This window comes from Bos taurus, chromosome 4, assembly GCF_002263795.3.
Source record: "Bos taurus isolate L1 Dominette 01449 registration number 42190680 breed Hereford chromosome 4, ARS-UCD2.0, whole genome shotgun sequence".
In the NCBI taxonomy this organism is placed as follows: Eukaryota; Metazoa; Chordata; class Mammalia; order Artiodactyla; family Bovidae; genus Bos; species Bos taurus.
Genome location: NC_037331.1, coordinates 47,962,090 through 47,984,498, shown reverse-complemented (window position 1 = coordinate 47,984,498; position 22,409 = coordinate 47,962,090). Strand labels below are relative to the sequence as shown.

The window sequence follows — 22,409 nt, the reverse complement described above, 5'->3', positions numbered from 1 at the left end:
GAATCCTAGGGACGGGCAAACCTGGTGGGCTTCCATCTATGGGGGTTGCACAGAGTTGGACACGACTGAAGCGACTTAGCAGCAGCAGCATACAGCATTTGTCTTTCTCTGTCTGAATTAATAAATGCCAATCTTTATGAAGCTTTTTGGTCTGAATCTGATAAAAGAGAAGCATCCTGGTAATGTCGAAGCACTAGCGATCATGAGACCTGGGTTTATTCCCACTTATTCTCTAGGCCTAATCTATGCTAATACATCTCTCTCAGTTTCCTAATCTACCAAAGAGATAGCAGCCATCCTACTGATAGGAAGTCTTTATACATTTTCAATGAAACATAAACTTAGGTAACTACACTATGCAAGACATTGTGTTGGATGCTATAGAGGACAGGCAATTCCAGGTGTCACACACCAATACAATGTACAAAGGAAGAGAAGACAGTAGGCTTGTGTGTGTCTTTTGCAGAGAGGAAAACTTTCCCAGAAGCCTCCTGGGTTCCTTCCTGTCTGTTGGCACATCTCTTTCTCAGCCAATCACAGGGAAAGGGGACAGAATTGCATGAGTGATTTGAGTTAATCCTGCTGGATTCCTGACTGGCAGAGAAGGGTGGACACCAGAACAAGATGCGAAGGCTCTGATGTGCTGGGGAGGATGACAGAAGAGTTTGTAGCAGCCTTGAATGTCATCATGCTATGTGGGTAGAGGGGAATCATTCCAGGATCTGAGAAAAGAAGCCACAGGAAATCAGTCACAGTCAACACAACCCCAAGGATCCACAGCCTGATCCAGGGGTCTGTGGGGACCTTCCATTCTTATTATCAGAAATTGACCATTGAGGTCACTTTTCTCAATTTTCTTGTTCAGCTCATCTTAGGAGATATAGTTTAGTCATCCTTCTGCAAATTTCCAGAAAATATTTTTCTGTAAATTGAGTTTTAAAAGTCCAAGTTCCTTAGTGTGATATGTCAGACCCTTTATAATCTATCCCTTATGGGCTATGATTGTACTAGCCATTTTCTGTAAGGAACTTGAGCATCCCTGGAGTTTGGTACCTGCTCAGGTCCTAAACCAATCCCCTGAGAATACCCACAGAGCACTGGATGCAGTTTGCATAACCTCCGCTGGGAGGGCTTTCTAGAATAGGGTTAGGAAAGCTTGTCTCCAAGGCAAAGCTTTCAATATCACAGTAATCCAAGTCTATGCCCCAACCACTAATGCTGAAGAAGCTGAACAGTTCTATGAGAACCTATAAGACCTTCTAGAACTAACACCAAAAATGAAGTCCTTTTCATCATAGAGGACTGGATTGCAAAAGTAGGAAGTCAAGAGATACCTGGAGTAACAGGTAAGTTTGGCCTTGGAGTACAAAATGAAGCAGAACAAAGGCTAACAGAGTTTTTCCAAGAGAAGGCACTGGCCATAGCTACAGCCTCTTCCAACAACACAAGAGATGACTCTGCACATGGACATCACCAGATGGTCAGTACAAAAATCAGACTGATTATATTCTTTGCAGCCGAGGACGAATAAGCTCTATACAGTCAGCAAGAACAGGACTGGGAGCTTACTGTGGCTCAGATCAAGAACTCATTGCAAAATTCAGACTTAAATTGAAGAAACTAGGGAAAACCATTAGACCATTCAGGTATGACCTAAATCAAATCCCTTACAATTATACAGTGAAAGTGTCAAATAGATTCAAGGGATTAGATCTGATAGACCGAGTGCCTGAAGAACTATGGACAGAGGTTCATGACATTGCACAGGAGGCAGGGATCAAGACGATCCCCAAGAAAAAGAAATGCAAAAAGGCAAAGTGGTTGTCTGAGGAGGCCTTACAAACAGCTTTGAAAAGGAGAGAAGCTAAAGGCAAAGGAGAAAAGGAAAGATATACCCATCTGAATGCAGAGTTCCAAAGAACAGCAAGGAGAGATAAGAAAGCCTTCCTCAGTGATGCATACAAAGAAATGGATGAAAACAATAGAATGGGAAAGACTAGAGATCTCTTCAAGAAAATTAGAGATACCAAGGGAACATTTCATGCAAAGATGGGCACAATAAAGGACAGAAATGGTATGGACCTAACAGAAGTAGAAGATCTTAAGAAGAGGAGGCAAGAAAATATTGAAGAGCTATAAAAGAAAGATCTTAATGACCCAGATAACCACAGTGGTGTGATCACTCACCTAGAGCCAGACATCCTGGAGTCTGAAGTCAAGCGGGCCTTAGGAAGCATCCCTATGAACAAAACCTAGTGGAGGTGATGGAATGCAAATCTTAAATGATGATGCTGTTAAAGTGCTGCACTCAATATGCCAGCAAATTTGAAAAACTCAGCAGTGGTCACAGGACTGGAAAAGATCAGGTTTCATTCTAATATCAAAGAAAGGAAATGTCAAAGAATGTTCAAACTGCCACACAACTGCACTCATCTCACATGCTAGCAAAGTAATGCTCATAATTCTCCAAGCAAGGCTTCAATACTACATGAACCAAGAACTTTCAAATGTTCAAGCTGGATTTAGGAAAAAGAGGAACCAGAGATCAAATTGCCAACATCTGTTGGATCATAGCAAAAGTAAGAGAATTCCAGAAAAACGTCTACTTCTGCTTCATTGACTAGGGCTTCCCTGGTTGCTCAGATGGTAAAGCGTCTGCCTGTAATGCAGGAGACCTGGGTTTGATTCCTGGGTCGGGAAGATCTCCTGGAGAAGGAAATGGCAACCCACTTCAGTACTCTTATCTGGAAAATTCCATGGATGGAGGAGCCTGGTAGGTTACAGTCCATGGGGTCGCAAAGAGTTGGACATGACTCAGCAACTTCAGTGCTATGCTGTTTCATTGACTATGCCAAAGTCTTTGACTGTGTGGACCACAACAAACTGTGGAAAATTCTTCAAGAGATGGGAATACCAGACCCCCTTACCTGCCTCCTGAGAAATCTGTATGTAGGTCAAGAAGAAACAGTTAGAACTGGACATAGAACAATAGACTGGTTCCAAATTGGGAAAACAGTACATCAAAGCTGTATAGTGTCACCCTGCTTATTTAACTTATATGCAGAGTACATCATGCGAAATACCAGGCTGGAGAAAGCACAAGCTGAAATCAAGATTTCCGGGAGAAATATTAATAACCTCAGATATGCAGATGACACCACTCTTATGGCAGAAAGCAAAGAGGAACTAAAGAGCCTCTTGATGAAAGTGAAAGAGGAGAGTGAAAAAGCTGGCTTAAAGCTCAACATTCAGAAAACGAAGATCATGGCATCTGGTCCCATCACTTCATGGGAAATAGATCGGGAAACAGTGGAAACAGTGACATACTTTATTTTTTTGGGGCACCAAAATCACTGCAGATGGTGACTGCAGCCATGAAATTAAAAGACACTGCTCCTTGGAAGAAAAACTATAACAAACCTAGACAGCATTTTAAAAAGCAGAGACATTACTTTGCCAACAAAGGTCTGTCTAGTCAAGGCTATGGTTTTTCCAGTAGTCATGTATGGATGTGAGAGTTGGACCGTAAAGAAAGTTGAGCACTGAAAAATCGATGGTTTTGAACTGTGTTGTTGGGGAAGACTCTTGAGAGTCCCTTACACTGCAAGGAGATCAAACCAGTCAATCCTAAGGGAGATCAGTCCTGAATATTCATTGGAAGGACTGATGCTAAAGCTGAAACTCCAACACTTTGGGCACCTGATGTGAAGAACTGACTCATTGGAGAAGACCCTGATGCTGGGAAAGATTGAAGGCAGAAGGAGAAGGGGACGACAGAGGATGAGATGGTTGGATGGCATCATCAACTCCATGGACATGAGTTTGAGTAAACTCCGGGAGTTGGTGATGGACAGGGAGGCCTGGCATGCTGCAGTCCATGGGGTCACAAAGAGTCAGACACAACTGAGCGACTGAACTGACAAGCTGACTGAGGAAAGCATTCATCCATTAGGGATCACCACAAAAGTGATAGTAGTATCACCACCACCAAGAACAAATTCTTCCATGGCACTTTCCAGGTGTCTTACATTACTCTAAGCACTTTGATTGTTGTTGTTCAGTTGCCTGCCAATGCAGGAAACAGGAGAGGTGGGTTTGATCCTTGGGTTGGGAAGATCCCCTGGAGTAGGAAATGTCAATCCACTCTGGTTTTCTGCCATGAAAAATCCCATGGACAGCCTGGTGGGCTACAGTCATAAGTCATATGACCAAAGGGTCATAAAGAGTCAGACATGACTGAGTGCCTAAGCACAAACACTTTCATATATTCATTCATTTAATTTGCACAACATCCCAAGGAGATGCCTCTGAGGAGAAGGGTATTACTACTATCCCTTCTAGGCTGCCTCCTCCATGAGTCTGAGTTCTTGGGGACAGTGAATGCTCTGTTTATCACTGAATTCCTCAGGACCTAACACAGTGCTTGGCAAAGAGAGGGCCTCAGTAGATGTTGAATGGATCATTTGTATGAACTATCTATTTTTTGAAAGTCAGTGGATTCCCTTGCATTTAAAGGAAGCAACAGGAATATTGGATGCTACCCTAAAGCCTCCCAGAGCAACAAAAACCCAGGCATCCCTTCCCTCGCATGGAACCACCTAACCCAAAGCCCTGCAGTCTACCGCCTCTTAAAAACCTCAGCACAGAAATCTTCAGAGGATAATGATGTGTAGAGATAATGATGTGTGTAGGTCTTGGGACGGACCCCATTTTGACTAACATTTGTTTTCATGAACGACAGTGCTCAAGGGGCTGTTTATAGCCCCTCTGGCTGATCCAGTGTATTAGTTTTCTTTGTTGTTCCCTTATTAATAGTGAACAGTAATATAAGACCGAAAACTGCCTTTATATCCTTGTGAGCAAGAAATCCACCATATAATGGATATGAAGCCCATCCCTGGGACCCTGCCTTCCAGATTACCTGCAGACTGTCAAGTATTTGTATCTATCTACCTATACCTCTGTCTAGTCACCTACCTATCTCCATCTACCTCTTACACACATCCCACGATCCCGACAGAAACAAAGTTGTTTGTAATAAAGACGGAGTGAAGTTTCCAAGCCAAAGATAGATCCTGCACTCCTGAGATTTTTCCTGTTCAGGGGCAGAGCACAGTGGTTGGGAGAGAGGAGGACTTAGTGGACCAGCTTGGATGGAACTTGCTCTCAGAGCCCTGGTCCTGAGACCCCAGAAGTGATAAAGTACAATAGAAGCTGCTGCTGAGGCCATTACTCTAAAGGTTGTTCCTTTCCAAGCCCAGGATTCTGGCTGGAGTATGGCAGGAATCACATCCCACTGGAAGGAAGCACAGAGGACTCTCTGCCTCTCAGATGTAGAGAAAGGACCCAGGGGCACGGGCTGGGAGTGGGAAAGGGTTGAGGGGCACTGGGCCTGAGCCAGGTTTTCCCAGGCTGGGGTTCAGCGCATGCATTTCCTTGCTCTGTACCTGGTAGGAATCCTCATCACCTCCAAAGCGTGGGCCACCTTTGCTGCAGTTACCCATGATGTGGGTTTGATTAGTACCATGAGAATTTTCAGCAGATCAGAAGCCCTGATGGGTGTATCTCAGAGAGGCTGTGAGTTCCCCTGGGCTGTCCCCTCCTCTCCCTGCCTGCCAGCTCTGGGTTTCTCCTTTTCTATTCAAGTAGATGCCTGGTCACCCCTCCCCTCTCTCCTTCCTTCCTTTTCTTCTAAAATAGTATTTACTGACTCAAGGGGGAGAGGCTTCTGCGCTGCTGGTAATGGTCTGTTTTTGAGGAGGTGCTGGCTATATGGTATGACCAGTTTGTGAACAGTCACCATGCTGTCCGCTCAATGGTCCCTTTTCTATGTGTGTGTGTGTTGTATGCCAATGAAAGTTCAAGAAATAATATTTACCTGAAATTATTTTTACTTGAAAATGTCTCAAATTTAAGCAACTTCCCCTATTTTCTTAAATGGTTTTTTTGTTTGTTTCTTCCCTCCCCCCCCTCCCCCCGCCTATATTCTTGTAGACTCTTGTCTCCATCTGAATCTTGATATTTCAGTTGGAGGCCAGTGCTGAACCATCATGTCTGCTCCTCACAAGCAGTGACCTCTGCCCAGATGCTCCATTTTTGTATAGGAGGGCCATCAGGCTAGGCAGAATGTCACAAAGGAAACGTACTTTCATGTGGACTAATTTGGAGGAAAAGGGGTCTCTGATCCAAGCTGCTGTGTGGAATTCTACTTAAATATTCATTGACTTGTGCATTCATTACCATTTATTCATGTGTTCATTTAACATTTATTATAGAATATCATCTGAGTACTGGCACATGGATCTCTGTCTGCAAGGAGCTTGCACCCTCTCAAGCAGAGATGTCTACTTGTCACCATCACACAGCAGGAACATGAGTTGGACCCTTGGAGTCACACAGGGAAAGAAGAATGGGAGTTCAGAGCAGGGGGCAATCTTTTCCAGCCGAGCCTTCTAGAAGGATGGCCTCAATCGGGGTGGCAGGTAGAACAGGTAGGGCTCACAGGCAAAGATGGGGGAAAGAGCAGTCTAGCAGAAGGAAGAATATATAGCAGTTAAAGCTCAGAAGAGTGAAATTTCCTTAAATAGTCTAGAAAGAGAGAAGAAGCCGAGAGAGGGTGGGTGGTGACCAAGTCATGGTATTCCTGCCGGACACTGGCAAGAAGCGTTCTGGAGGTGGTGTTGAACCACTGGGAAGAGCCAAACTGAACAGGGTGGGTGGGAGTAGGGGCAGGATTAGAGTACACCTTTAGGGCCCCTAGGCTTTCTTATTTTGATTGACAGCTTTATTAAAGGGTACTTTGCAAACCACCCAGTTTTAACCTTTCACATGGTTCTCTAAGGCAAATGCGACAGTTCTGATGTATTCATTAAGGTATGCTGTGTCCTAATTAACACAGGGAAGCCTGGCGTGCTGCAGTCCATGGACTCACAAAGAGTCAGACACAACCCAGCAACTGAACTGAAATGAAGTGTCCTAATTGCTGTAACAAAATCTCAGTGGTTTCTTTCTTTCTCACATCATAGCCCCAAGCTGGTTGGGTGGGGGAGGTGATATTCTAAGCATTCATTTAGGACACAGCTACTTCCAGTTAGTGTTTCTGCTTTCCTCTTGGGTCTTGAGTCCTCCACTGGGTCTGAGAAGGGCTCACATCTCATGTGCCCATATTTCGTTGGGCAGAAGTCTGTCACATGACCCACCTTACACCAAGGGTAGCGGGGAAATACAGCCTATCCTTGTGCAGGGCGGTTGGGCAGGGCGGGGCGGGGGATAAGTTTGGCCAAGACAACATTACATTTGCAACATATTAGAGAGGATAGGATTTGATGAGCATGATAAAAACTTCAATGCTATCGTGTGTCTAATTTCATGCGTTATACATTATTTCTGTCATGAGATGCTTAGAATATGGCCTGCCAGCCTTAGGCAGTCACTGATGTTGGGGTTACATCTCTTTTCCATGTTATGTGGTTAGTGATAACTGAAGACTTTTACAAAACCAGAAACTGGCAGGGCTCCCTCTGGCTGTCTCCAAATTCCTCTATAATAATTCAGTTCCTCCTTTACTGACTGGGAAATTCTCTTGTAATCACACAGGGCAGCAGTTACACACTAATCCAGCAGTTACGCAGAAGAGAACAGACAGAGATTAATAGATTGCTAAGGAATTATATTAGCTGACTTTGTCATTGTTGAGGACAACCAAAAAATTCACGTGTGAAGTATTTTGTCCATTTATCCTACTACCCCATCACTGTTAAAGCTTATCTCTCATAATAAAAATTCATTTGTATAAACTTCAAAAGGAAAATTATTTTTTAATAAAGGTTTATATGTATCATTAACGCTGTAGGGAATTGGTGGAAGGACTGGGTCATGTAGTCATTTGAAGAGCAGACTGACAGAGGCTCTGCCGTCTCCAACATGGGGCTTTTTAGGTTGCCTCAGGCATCAATATCCAGCCAGGAGATGAGCGCATCAGATGGTGCAGGATGTATCTGAGGGTTGGACCTGAAAGTGGGAAAGGTCATTTCCATCTACATTTCTTTGATCAGAACTCAGTCATGTAACCACCCCTAGTACAAGGGTCTGAGAAAGACAGGCTCTGTAGCAACTCAGCAACTCTCTCCTATGTGGTGTAAGCAGAGTCATCAGTCTGGTGAGCGAGTTGTCTCTGCCACAGTGGGGCTACCAGCTTCTCTTTAAACTTGCATAGAGCACCTTGCTGCTGCTGCTAAGTTGCTTCAGTCGTGTCTGACTCTGTGCGACCCGAGACGGCAGCCAATCAGGCTCCACCGTCCCTGGGATTCTCCAGGCAAGAACACTGGAGTGGGTTGCCATTTCCTTCTCCAATGCATGAAAGTGAAAAGTGAAAGTCAAGTCGCTTAGTTGTGTCCAACTCTTAGCGACCCCATGGACTGCAGCCTACCAGGCTCCTCTGCCCATGAGATTTTCCAGGCAAGAGTACTGGAGTGGGGTGCCATTGCTAGAGCACCTTGGGTCTGCCAAAAGGAGATGTCCTAGGGATGCTGATTTTAGGAAACAATCGATACCTTGCCTGAATACAATGGTTCTAAAAGACCAAAATGCTTTGTTGTTGTTGGACTGAAAATATAAGTTTATTGAATTGATACTATGAATTCCAAATGGGGGGGGGGTGGGGAGGGGGAGATAGAGTCAACTGTTATGTGGTACAAAAGTCCAAAGGAGGTAAAATGCAAAATCAGATATGATCGTCATTAGGGCTGCTGACAAACACTCCAGCCGGATGGTAAGACGATACTCCCCAACCCCTTTGAAGTTAGGATGATCACTGATTTGCTTTGACCAATGAAATGTGGGCAGGAGTGTGTCACAAGTTACCATATTTCCTTCCCTGTGCTATGGAGAACTTGGAAGGACATGTTGAGATGAAACCTTGTCAGCTCGGCCTCTGAAAGACTGGGATGAGCAGAACTCCCCTGGTTACTTGTGATGAGCATGTATATGGTCGGTCAAGCTGCTGAAATCTTGAAGTGATTTGTAACTGTAGTCCAACCCAGTATATTCTGACTATTACATCAGGTAAAGGTTCTTCTTGAAAAAAATAGGCTGACATAAGATTTCGCATCAGATTTTAAAAAGTTAAACTTTACTTTGTGGGATTGGAAATCTAAAGTTGCTTTGGGTGGAAGATTTTGCTGACATCAACTTTAAGAGACATAAGTCAATCATATTTATTCACTAAAATACAATATTCAATTTGAAAATGCTTCAAAAGTGATGTTACAAAATTCATTATTATATAAAATATCAAAGAGCAAACATTTTGTCTAATGTTTAAGGTACACAGTTATAGATAAATACTTGCTAATTTCTTTTTCCAGCTGTTTTAAAGTAAGATAATTATCAGAGGTCTAAATGTAGATTTTAGTAAAAGATTACACGTAATTCTTTTCTTTTTTCATGCTACTGTTCCTCTTTCCCCTCGGAGATTTTGTGCGGCTTTTCTTAGAACCTCCTCCTTTTTAATGGTATTGAAATAACTAGAATTAATACCAAAAGATCTTTTTCTTCTTTTGCTTCCTCAGTTCTGCTTTGAAAATTCTGTGATTACCATATTTAAATTGCCGTATCAGTCTATTTGCCACCAGTGCCAAGATTTACCATGGATGCCTTATATCCTCTGCTCCAACGTGCTTCATGATGAACAAAGATGATGATGATACTAAGCTGTGTGCATCCACCTCAGTGTGAGACGGTAGGTCATGAGGCTTTCCTATCTCACAGGACAGCAGGAAGTTCAGTGTTTGGTAGGAAACGGGAGGGGCTATGCTGGTGTTTCCCAAGGTCAGACAATACCAGAACTCTCCGGGAGACTTGTTCAAAATATGGGTTCTTAGCTTCACTCCAGTCTCTCTGAATCAAAACATCCAGAAAAAGAAACTGGGAATCTGCATTTAAACTGTCTCTCCAGTTTGATGCTGGTGAACAGATAAGTCCGTCTCAGCAAAGGCCATAGAGGACCCCAGAGGCCAGCACACAGGGCAACCAGCCCTCCCTTCCCTTCCTCCAAGAAAATGTATAGAACATGCCCCAGAGCCATCCTGCTGATAGGAGAGGAAGTTGATTATTTATCCCTCATTGGTTGAGGGTTGCTCCTGGCCACATAAGTTCTTTGGCATTTCAGACCTGTGCTATGTTTGGGGTGAGCATGCTCTGGGGCAGAAAGACACAGGTGCCTGTGGTTGGAAGCTGTTGGTGTGTGTGTAGGAACTATTTCCTGAAGACCTCGGGGTTGGGCAAGAGTATATTGACAGTGTCTGCTATATCTAAGTTAAATCTCATCTTTTATTATCATTGTTTTTGCTCTTTTTGGCAAAAAGTTACCTCTTGTTCTGGGCTTATGTTACCAGCTGGAGCTGTCTATTTTGATCCCAACTGTATGATCAGTGGTAGCCTGAGATTCATTTTGAAAGCCCTGCCTTACAAATTAATTCTAAAGACATCTGTTCATCTTACGTTTCAGAAAACAATGGTTTCAAAAATATCTGACCTATAAGTGATGTAAAGTCTACCTATAGGATGAAGCATAGATAGGACATTTGATGGCCAAGTCAGACCTTGTGATTAGAACCTGTCACTAGTGACCAGTGGTGGTCTCAGTCAAATCTAGCACCCTGCGCTTATATATAATGTGACAGGCCATCATGCTAATAAAATGGAAATGAACTGAAAGGTAGTTGACTCATTTAAGTAAACATTTAATGAGTCCTTGTGGCTTATAATAAAGGGCACACTGAAGGTGATTTTAGAATCATAGAATTTTAGAGCTGCTGGAAACAATGCAACATGTATTAGAAGTCTGTTTGCTGTATGGGACTAGGAACATGGGCTTAGGAACCAGACTACTGCTGCTAAGTCGCTTCAGTCATGTCCGACTCTGTGCGACCCCATAGACGGCAGCCCACCAGGCTCCCCTGTCCCTGGGATTCTCCAGGCAAGAACACTGGAGTGGGTTGCCATTTTCTTCTCCAATGCATGAAAGTGAAAGTGAAAGTGAAGTCGCTCAGTCGTGACCAACTCTTCCCACCCCATAAACTGCAGACTTCCAGGTTCCTCTGTCCATGGGATTTTCCAGGCAAGAGTACTGGAGTGGGATGCCATTGCCTTCTCTGAGGAACCAGACTGCTTGGATCTAAATCCCAATTCCAATGCTTACAAGCCTGCCTTGGGCAATTTACCTTATATTTTTGAGTCTCAGTTTATTCTACATAGTTGTTTAGTTGCTAAGTTATATCTGACTCTTTTGCGACCCCATGGACTGTAGCCTGCCAGGCTTGTCTGTCCATGAGATTTTCCAGGCAAGACTACTGGAGTGGGTAGCCATTTCCTTTTCCAGGGGATCTTCCTGACTCGGGGATCAAACCTGCATCTCCTGCATTTGCAGGCAGATTCTTTACCACTGAGCCACCTGGGAAACCCTCTATATATTAGTACCTACCTCATAAAATTTTAAGGATTAAGTGAGTGAATGAATGTACATGAAGCTCATAAAACAGTGCCTGGAACATGGTAAGCAGTAAGTAAATTTTAGCCATTAGCTAGTTCTATCCTGTTTTACAGATGAAGGAAATCCAGCCCAGAGATGCCTAGTGACCTTCCCAAAGAGTTGAGACTGGAACTCATGTCTCCTCATTTCCAGAGCAATTTGTTTTCAGTACAAGTTGTAGAATGATGGCAGACAAGCTCTAAAGGTGAGATCTTTATTATTATTTGAAAGATAAGGTGGATAGCATTTCAAGAGCAATTTAAGAAATCATAAATCTAGTATAACATAGTACATCCTATCTGTGAACATTAAATGTAGAAAGAATGAAAAGTAATACATGGGGATCATCATGGCATCAAATTATAACAGAAGCTTCCTGAAAGAGATGAGCCTGAGCCTAGTGCCTTTGGGAAGCGTTGTATTTTGTTGAGAAGATGAACTGGGTAGAAAAGTCGTTACCAGTGGGAAAAGGGCACAATGGCAGCAATGACCTGGTGTGTATGAACCAGCAGCTCATGAGGAGATGAGCTGTGCTGTAGGGAGCTGAGTTTCATACTGGTGGCTTGCAAGTAGGGTTCAGGTATATGTTCTGTTTGGCCTATGGAGTTTGACAAAAATTTGAGTTGGCTACTTTATCTGTCAAGGTTCTACAGAGAAACAGAACCAAGGATATGTATATATTACAGATTCTACTTCACTTCTAGTGATTGGTCTGTTCAAATTATTTCTTCTTGATTCAGTTTGGTGGGGGCTGTATACTTATAGAAAATAGTCCATTCCTTCTAGGCTGCTGAATTTGTTGGCATATAATTGTTCATAGTGTTCTCTTATGGTTTTTTGCATTTCTGCAGTTTCAGTTGATATTTCTCCTTTTTCATTTATTTTGTTTATTTAAGAATATGTATGTATGTGTGTGTGTGTGTGTGTGTGTGTGTGTGTGTGTGTGTATACAAAGAGATTGATTGATCTTTAAGAATTGATTCATATGATCATGAGGGTGGTATCTGAAATCTGTAGGGGAGACCAACTGACTGGAAATTCATGAGATTTCCAGGTTACATTTTGAAGCAGAATCCTTCATTCCTCCTCTCCAGGAAATGTAAGTTTTTTGCTCTTAAGGCCTTCCACTGATTGTATGAGTCCCTCCCACATTACTGAGAGTAATCTCCTCTGCTTAAAGTCAAGTGATTGTAAATGTTAGCCACATCTACAAAATCCCTTCACAGCAACACCTAGACCAGTGTTTGATTAAACAGTGGGACACCACAGCCTAGTCAAGCTGACACATAAATTAACCGTTACAGCTACAAACATCAAGAGATTTGATTTTATAAGGAAGAGTCAGATTTCTAGCTTGTTTGGAAAACTGGAAAGATCTGGCAGCTCTGGGCCTGTAAGTTCTTCGGATGAGGCTGAACTTCTGAGTTGCCTCAATCTCCATCATGTCCATGGGTAATTTGGGCTTGTGTCTTGAACCCTGCGCAGGGTAGAAAAACCCGAGTTTAGTAAAGAAAGACAAGACTTTGTGATGGGGGACACTGGATCTAAGTTCAGGAGAAAATCCCAGGTATTACAGCAGCAAGAGAGGAGCTTAGAGACTGTCAGATCAGTGACTTATCTATGGAGGCTGCTTGGCCAGGGGAAGAGGCAGTGGTGGGAGTGGTATGATCTGGTTTCTTTGTGTGCTTTAATCTAGAAGCTCTCCTTTAATCTGGCTTGGGGCTGCTCAAAAGTTTGAAAATCACTCCTCAAGATCTGCATGGCTATTTTACAACCGAAGAAACTGTAGCCCAGATTCAGTTTGGTTTTCACGTGACAAGTGATAGAAAGCCTTTGATTGCTTTTTCCCAAAATATTGCAGTATATTTGATTTACAATGTTGTGTTAGTTTCAGGTATGAAGCAAAATGATTCATATATATATATATATATATATATATATATATATACTCTTTTCTAAATTATTACAAGGTATTGAATATAGTTCCCTGTGCTATATAGTAGGTCCTTGTTCTCTACCTATTTTGTATATAGTAGCTTGTATCTTTTAATTCCAAACTCCTAATTTATCCCTCTCCGCTTTGGTAGCCATAAATTTGTTATCTCTATAGAGATAAGAATAGAAATAAGAATATAAGGTTATAAGAAAATAAGAAAGATTAGAAAATATAAGAAAAAAATATAAGATTATATTCTTATAAGAATATAAGATCTTATAGAGATAAGAATAGAAATGTCTATTTCTGTTTTGTAAATAAGTTCATTTGTATCAATTTTTTAGATTCCATGTGTAAGTGATATCATGTGGTATTTGTCTTTCTCTGACTTACTTTATTTAATATGATAATCTCTAGGTCCACCCATGTTGCTGTAAGTGGCATTGTTTCATTCTTTTTATGGTTGAATAGTATTCTACTGTATATATATACACACAGACACACACACACACACACACACATATATACACACACACACATACCACATCTTCCTTATCTATTTGTCTATTGATGGGCACTTGGATTACTTCCATGTCCTGGCTATTGTAAGTACTGCTGCTATGAACATTGGGGTGCATGTATCCTTTTGAATTAGAGTCTTCTCTGGATATATGTCCAGGAGTGGGATTGCTGGAATATATTGTAAGAAAACCTCTGATGACTCTTAAACATGGAAAGCCATCCATCATATGTAAGGTTAATCAGGCAAGAAATAACTGAAGCAGTGAGAGATTGGGAGCAGGACGGCTATGAAGAAACCATCTCACTCTCCATGTTGGAGTACTCACAGTCTAGACCAGGTAGTGGCTCTGAAAATAAAGAAAGAGCAGGAGTGGTAATTGGAGACAGGCCAGAGATAGTAACAAAGGGGTAGGCAGAGGCAAAGGAATCTCCAAGGTATTAAGCCTGAGGACCAGTAAGAAAATGATACTTGTGGCAAAAATTGGAAAACTCGAAAAGAATTCCATTGAAGGGCCAACTTCTTTCATATCACTTACTGTATTTGGGCTGCACGTTTATTTTTGACTAGGCTTAACTGACTTCATCCATTCCATGAAACAAATTAATGTCTTTGTCTCTAAGGATTTGTTGACAGCAGGTGCCAGGCAAAATCTAGTATTTGATGGGAACGACAGAAAATGTTATATTATCAGTGTGCAAAGTACACTTACACTTTAGATTCTAAAAGATTTATCTAAAGACCTTAAAGTCTTAATGCTTACAGATAAATGAAAAACTTTAAATATGTAGAAGATAAGCCTATGTAATATTAAATAACTTAAATTCTTGTTAAAGAAAAGTGTGTGAAATAAATAATGTGCATTTAACCTCTGTGATGAATTGTAGAAATAGCTTTAATTAGCTTCGGTGTGACTGCCTTTATGCTGTTATGTCTATTCGCACCTACCATGCGTGAAAGTGTGAAAGTGTTAGTTGCTCAGCCATGTCTGACTCTTTGCGACCCCATGGATTGTAGCCCACCAGGCTCCTCTGTCCATGGAAATCTCCAGGCAAGAATACTGGAGTGTGTAGCCATTCCCTTCTCCAGGGGATCTTCCCTAGCCAGGGATTGAACCTGGGTCTCCTGCACTGCAGGCGGATTCTTTACCATTTGAGCCACCAGGGAAGCCCCAGCACCTACCACAGTGCCCTTCAATTAACAATTTGATTTTAATAAAATTTGATCTTAATGTAATATAATCATAATAGAATATGTATTTTATTAATGAACTGGTCTTATGCTCAATCTGGATTAAACTCTGCCCAATTTCATCCTTAGATACTTCTTAAATAGTCTTTTTCAAAGTGCTTTGTTTATATATATATATCCAAGGTCAGAACATCTTTAAATTCAATACAAAGGAATTCTCTAAGTTGACCACTGACCACTTAAACCGTATTAGCATCCTTACTAATATGTTGTGTATATGCCATATTGTATATAGCATATATGTTATATATGCTCATGTTCTGTATAACAACATCATTGAAAGAATCTGTAACTGTAAGACCTGTTAGAAGACTATAGGAGAATAGAGAAGTAGAGGAGACAAAGATGAGTTTAAGAGGATGAAGACTGAAGACTGGATTTTAGGAGAAGACTACAGTTAGGAACAGAAGAAAAAGGCAAATCCAGCCACTCAAACAAATAAAGAAAAACTACGTAGTGAAACAGGAAAACCTGGTATCAGAGAAACCAAAGGAAAAGAGCTTTCTGGGAGAGGGTAAAGGCAGATGGTAGCTAACAGCTGAGAAGCAGCCAGTGGGAATGAAGGGATCACTGAATTTGGTCAGGACGTGTTTGGTTCTGATGTGGAGAGAACAGTTTCAGGGGCTGATAGTTGTCAAATCGAGATGACAGTGGATAGGAGAGGATGAAAGACGTTGGTTGAAATTCCAAGGAAGTTTTGAGCTTCTTTAGCCAAGCATTCTCTGCTGGGTCTGTTGAAGAGCCTCATTACCTCAATTAATGACTGAAATAAACCTTTTAAATGTCTATTCATACTCAAAACAAAGACTACAGTTTTGTTGTTGTTGTTGTTACATACCCAAGACAGGAGTTCATTAGTCAGGGAGCAAACAGCCTAATGATCTGCCCAGGTAGTTTGTAGCTGTGGTATTACTAAAATGGCTTGGATTAATATCCCCTTTGGCCATGGCTATGGCTAAGTCACTTCAGTCGTGTCCGACTCTGTGCAACCCCATAGACAGCAGCCCACCAGGCTCCCTCATCCCTGGGATTCTCCAGGCAAGAACACTGGAGTGGGTTGCCATTTCCTTCTCCAATAATATCCCCTTTACCACAGATTTATTTGTTCACAGAGACAAAAGAGACTGTCAACTATAGAAATAAAATTTTGGTCACTAGATCTATAGATCTAAAAGCAGATTCATAGCAGAAAACAAGCTTGACAGAAAACAAGGAATCAGGTCATAGAAATTACAGCAAATTTTCTAAATTGTAACTGATGAGTCACCAAGGGACCATTTTAGAAACTACGTGGGGGACCCCCTCACCACCTCTCCTATCACAAGCTTTCGGGTGTATCTGAATCTGTCGGCCATTCTCTCTTTTGAAAATATCCTGCCTTGGTTCATCTGACACCAGTTCTTGTCTAGTTCTTTTCCTCTCTGACTGTCCCCAAGTCTCCTGGATTGCTTTTTCTCTGGCAGCCCTATAAAGGATGCTTTCTCCTCCCAGATACAGTCACCAATTCTCCTCTTTCTTGATGCCTTTTCCTGGAAGGTCTCATATCCTCCTATGGCATCACCTGTTTCCTGTCCTCAGGTGATCTCAAATCTACCTGCTCTATTCCTTTCTCCTAATCTTCATTTTTATAGTCCCAGCTGCCTATTTAACAGCTCCTTGAAGAGGCTTCCCAGGAACCTTGAACTCAGTATGTCAAGAATCAAACTGGCATCTCTTTACCCAGTGCCTCATTCCCCTCCAAACCTGTTCTTCTCCCCATGGTTGATGGCTGCAGCATCTACCCAGCCATTTGAGCTAGGAAACTTGGAGTGATCCCTGGTGTTTTCCTCTGTCAACCTCCCATTTCCCATTTGTCTCTGAGTTGTGGCCATTGCCCTTTGACATTTTTCTATTCATTTGTTCATTCAACAAATGTGTCTATTGTGTGCCAGGTACCCGGGTTGCAGCAAGGAACAAGGCAGATAAAGTCCAAGTTCTTAAATAGGCAGTGGACAAATAACTATAAAATGGTAGCTGATATTAAGCTCTAGGAAGAAAAGTGAAGCAGGGTAAGGACACAAAGACTCACAGAAGGGAGTTGCCATTTTAGAAACATTGATTAGAGAAGACCGCTCTGATGAGGTCACAAAGGAAGAGACCTCTGAATAGGAGAGGTAATGATCTCTGTGAGTGTCTGGACATAATCTTGCTTTTGCAGTCTTAGTGGCCCTGCCTGGGTTCAGCCTTCATCACTGCTCCCCTGAGAGCTATTGGGTTCCATGTTTCAAATTTCATATTTCTTGCTCTGCTGTGAACTCTCATTCCTTCCTGGGTCTGGAACATCCACCACACGGTCCAGTACATGGAACTCTTTCTAATGCTCTGAACATACCACCCTCTTCACCTGCTTAGACTTGTTTTATGTGTGTTCTTACTTTTGCCTGGAATGCCCGCTTCCCAACACCTCTGCTGTCCACTGCATATCTTTGTAAACAGCCTTAAATCCTTCCTCTTTGTGACGCTATGGACTGTAGCCTGCCAGGCTCCTCTGTCCTTGGGGATTCTTCAGGCAAGAATACTGGAGTGGGTTGCCATGCCCTCCTCTAGGAGATCTTCCCAACCCAGGGATAGAACACAGGTCTCCTGCATTGCAAACGAATTCTTTACTGTCTGAGCCACCAAGGAAGCCCCAAGCAAGGAAAATAAGAATAAATCATTGACTAAAAATTAGCTTAAATTTTTTCCTTTTTTGGGTGACATCTTTGAAATTTCCACAGAAATTTTATTTTTCCCTCCTCAATACTGCCAAAGCATTTTATACTAGAATCGTCTGGAAGGGTGAGTACATTTTTTCTCTAAAGGGCAAGTAAATAAATATTTTAGGCTTTGCGGGCCAAATGGTATCTGTCAAAATGACTCAGCTCTGCCATTGTAGCATGAGAGCGGCTGTAGACAATTGTAAATGAATAAACATGACTGTGTACCGATAAAAATTTATTTACAAAAACAGGCAGTGAGCTTCAGTTTGCTGACCCCTGATCTATTGTCATCTTCTTTTAGATTGTAATTATTAGTTGATTTTTCTGCTTGCACAACTAAACTATCAGTTATTTGAGGATAAGTACCCAGGGACTGTGTGTTATTCATTTTGGCGTCCTAGCCTCTGTCGCTTGTGTTTTCCAAAGATGGGCTACCATGACATCTCCCATTGCCATCTGCTTTTCTGCAGTGTAACCTTCTACTGCCCTTCTAAAGATGAGGTCTCATTCCCCTCCCTTGGATCTGGGGCGTCTCGGGACTTGCTTGTCACCATAGAACATTGCGGAGGTGAAGCTGTGCAATTTCTGAGCCTCTCATAGCACTAGCTCTGGGGGATCTCCCCCAGAAGTCCAGATGCCATTCTGTCAGAAGCTCAGAACACACGGAGAGGCCACCTATGGATGTTCAGCTTTGCAGTTCCAGTTGAGTCCGTTTGAGTCTTCGAAGTTCAGAACCAGACAGGTGAGTCCAGAACTTCCTGGAATTTAAGCGCCCCTCCCCCTTTCATTATTTCTGGTTCCTCAGCCGAGGCACCAGATGTCCTGTTGCAGAGGGGAATTGTGGCCCCCAACTAGCCATAATCAAATTGTAGATTTGTGATGAAATAAATGATTGTTCTTTTATTCTCTAAGTTATTTTTTAATAGATATAATTGGCACATTGTGTAAGTGTAAGGTGTACAACATGTTGAATTGCTACACTTATCTACTGCAAAATCTTAATGACTATAAATCAGGTCACATAATTACCATTTCTTTTGGTGGTGTGGATGTTTAAGATCTACTCCTTTAGCAACTTTCAAGTAGACAATACAGTATTGTTAACTACAATCACCATGTTGTATGTGAGATTTCATTAAGCTTTGAGATGGCCTGTTACATAGCAAAAGATAATTGGAATATAACTCATGCTCTGAAGTTTTGGTTCTCTTTTTAACATCAAAGCAATAACAAAATTAAGAACCGGAATGTCATATTGCCTTTGTGTGATTTTTGCTTTAAAATATTTCTGTTTGTGATTTATAGAGGTTTAAGTTAACATTAATGTAAATCCTAGGGACCTTAAACTAACATTTGGAGATGCTTAAACTAAAAATACACTTTCCAGGCAAGGTTGTAAGCCTTCTAACTGGAGTCTGTCTTCCAAGGAGGTTCCCTCTAGTGGCTGTTTTTTTTGTTTTTGTTGTTTGTTTGTTTTAATAGGATTGTGCTCTCTCTTATTTTTTTTTAAATATGGATCATTTTTAAAGTCCTTATTGAATTTGTTACAATATTACTTCTATTTTACATTTTTTTTTTTTGACTGTGAGGCATATGGGATTTAGCTCCCCTACCAGGAATCAAACCTGCATCCCCTGCCTTGAAAGGTGAAATCTTAACCCCTGGACCACCAGGAAAATTCCTAGGCATCTAAGCTGTACCATAGGACTTGTTGATTAGCATAGGAGATGTTAGGAATAATATTTCACTGGTGGAATCCACAGTGTAAATGATATGGTTAGTTAAATCACTGCAGATGGTGATTGCAGCCATGAAATTAAAAGACGCCTACTCCTTGGAAGAAAAGTTATGACCAACCTCGATAGCATATTCAAAAGCAGAGACATTACTTTGCCAATGAAGGTCCGTCTAGTCAAGGCTATGGTTTTTCCAGTGGTCATGTATGGATGTGAGAGTTGGACTGTGAAGAAAGCTGAGCGCCAAAGAATTGATGCTTTTGAACTGTGGTGTTGGAGAAGACTCTTGAGAGTCCCTTGGACTGCAGGGAGATCCAACCAGTCCATCCTAAAGGACATCAGTCCTGGGTGTTCTTTGGAAGGAATGATGCTAAAGCTGAAACTCCAGTACTTTGGCCACCTCATGCGAAGAGTTGACTCATTGGAAAAGACTCTGATGCTGGGAGGGATTGGGGGCAGGAGGAAAAGGGGACGACAGAGGATGAGATGGCTGGATGGCATCACTGACTCGATGGAAGTGAGTCTGAGTGAACTCCGGGAGTTGGTGATGGACAGAGAGGCCTGGCGTGCTGCAATTCATGGGGTTGCAAAGAGTCTGACATGACTGAGCGACTGAACTGAACAAAGACTTGATGGGTCCTACCTCTCTTGATTAAATAAGCCATAAGAATAAACAGGAACAGCAGGAAAACATGTTTGGAGTTAGGACCCAAGATCTAGAATACCATTTGTCCTGTGTTCCCTACTCAGTGGATGCCACCTGATAACATTAGGATTATCATTGCCTCTGACTTAGAGGGCCCTCTTCTTGCAGTATGCTAATTGGAGTATGTTATTTAGGACAGAAAACAGGGACTTCTCTTAGAGTTACCAGGTTTTCCTCCTGATTATGAAGCTATTTCAGTTCAGGGCAACATTTGGTCTGAGGTTTCGAGTATGACATCCACCCAGTAGTGAGTTTGTAGAGGAAAGAGTCTTCCTTCTAATCTGACAGTTGTTGGTTGATTAAATTAGCTTTGGTTGATTTGCAACACTGAAGTGTTGATATCCCTGTCCTAGAAAGGTGAACTCAACTCCTGCTTACACTGGGTTTCAAATTTCAGGAGAAAAGAAAGTTCTCTTTTGTCAGGCAGTGTATCGAATGGGGACAATTGCTGTTGATGATGTGACAGACAGTATACTAGGGGGCATTTATGAATCAGCACCATTTCTGATTGTGTCTATGACTTCCCCTGGAATGTGACACAGCACCGTCTTGCCCAGGGTTGAAAATTGTGCCTAATGAACGATGACCAAGAGGTTCATGAATAGTATCAGTTAGCACAGAAGAATCTCTTACATACCTTTGAGTGCCATTTTGTTTCACTTCACATGTTACTCGATAACAAATTTTGATTTGCAGACTCTAATGGATGTGGAATTGGCATTGATCTTTCAGATGTGCTATTTATTTGAGAGCAATGTAAGCAAAGAGGGCTACAGAATGTGTTAATGACCCTAAAGAAGATGCAATACAATGTATGTAATTACCAGTCAGCCCATATTTTTAAAAATTTTATTGTATTAAACTGTAGTTGGTTTACAATGTGTTAATTTCTTCTGTACAGAAGTGATTCAGTCATACATATATATACATTATTTTTTGTATTCTTTCCCATTGTGGTTTATCACAGGATATTGAATGTAGTTCCCTTTGCTATGCAACAGGATATATAATAAGTTGCATTTGTTAATCCCAAACTCCCATTTCTTTGCTCCCCTATTCTCCCTCCCCCTTGGCAACCACAAGTCTGTTCTGTATGTCTGTGAGTCTTTTATAGATAAGTTCATTTGTGTTATATTTTAGATTCTACATATAAGTCGTATCATATGATATTTGTTGTTCTCTATCTGACTTTCTTCACTTAGCATGGTAATCTCTAGGTCCATCCATATTGCTGCAAATGGTAGTATTTCATTCTTTTTTATGGCTGAGTAGTATTCCATTGTATATATGTACCACATCTTCTTTATCCATTCGTCTGTCAATGGACATTTAGGATGTTTCCATGTCCTGGTTATTGTGAACACTGCTGCTATGAACATAGGTATGCATGTATCTTTTTGAATTATGGTTCTGTCTGGATACATGCCTAGGAGTGGGATAATCAGCCCATCTTTAAGAGACCTCCCTGGCTGCAAAGAACAGAGGGCCATCTAGTTTGTCACTGCTGACATCAGTGGCTGCTTCTTCCTTGGATTTGCAACTGTATCCTCAAAGTCTGCTGAGGTGTCCCACAGGCATCTCAAAACCAATGGCCCAAAGCTGAACACCTCATTGCTTCTGCTCAAACCTCTTCTTTCTGTGTTCCCTATGTCAATAAATGACACTGACACCTACTCAGAGGCATAAGTCAGATATCTGGGGCTTCTCTTTGACCCTTCCTGCTTCTCATGCACTGCACCTGACCAGCCTCACTTTCTGTTGATTCTAGCTACAAAATAGCTTTGAGAATACCTCCACTTCATTCTGCCCTGCAGCCACACCCCTGGCCCAGGGGGCCCCACTGTCACGCCTGGATGACCTAATACTACCTGATTTTCTGCATCCTCTTGCAGTAGGATATCATTTGGTTAAAAAGATATATTTATTTTACTCCTATATTTTTCCTCTTCCCTTTTCCCCATTTAAGTATGTATAATAAAATCTACACTAAAT

At 41.8% G+C, this 22,409-nt stretch overlaps 1 long non-coding RNA gene across 2 annotated transcripts in view; it reads left to right on the top strand.

The window, feature by feature from the left end:
• Positions 1-9,570: 9,570 nt before the first annotated feature.
• LOC104972036 (uncharacterized) overlaps positions 9,571-22,409 on the top strand; it is a 554,511-nt gene continuing 541,672 nt past the window's right edge. For both annotated transcript variants that reach the window (XR_003034335.2, XR_003034336.2), the window contains exons 1-2: positions 9,571-9,739; positions 11,605-11,735. This is a non-coding gene — a long non-coding RNA (uncharacterized lncRNA). The remainder of the gene's footprint in view (positions 9,740-11,604; positions 11,736-22,409) is intronic.